This window comes from Hyperoodon ampullatus, assembly GCF_949752795.1.
Source record: "Hyperoodon ampullatus genome assembly, contig: scaffold_117, whole genome shotgun sequence".
NCBI lineage: Eukaryota > Metazoa > Chordata > Mammalia > Artiodactyla > Ziphiidae > Hyperoodon > Hyperoodon ampullatus.
Genome location: NW_027640609.1, coordinates 961331 through 961887, shown reverse-complemented (window position 1 = coordinate 961887; position 557 = coordinate 961331).

Sequence of the window (557 nt, the reverse complement as noted above, 5' to 3'; positions counted from 1 at the left end):
TATGGTGTTTTCAGTTACTTGACTGGAAGCCATTAGAGAAAGATTTTTTTAATCTATACTTTTTTATTATAATGAAAGTTTTGGTGTACTTTTCCTTGTAACACTTTGCACCATTCATTCAGCTCGTGTTTACTGAGGGCTTCATATGTACAGTACTTTTCTGGGTGCTGTTGCTTTCAGCAGTGAACAAAATAAAGCCTTTACTCTCCTGGAACTAGCACTCTGTGGTGGGAGAAAACATAAACAACAAAGCAGGCTAAGGGTTAAAAAGAGATGGGAATAATAAATGGAATAGTTTTACCATTTGGTTAAACATCAAACTATTATAAATCACACGGCCAGAAGCCATTGACATATTTTAATTCATAATAACCAGAGAGCCTCAAACATTTACCAAGGCACTTAACCATGTTTATGGATTACAGCAACGCTCTGAGGTAGGGAACTCTTACCATCCCCATTTTATAGATGAACAGTCTGAGGAGACATTATGTGAGTTGCCCAGAATTACACAGCTATAAGTAAGTGGGAAGTTGCAATGTGACCCGAACCCATGC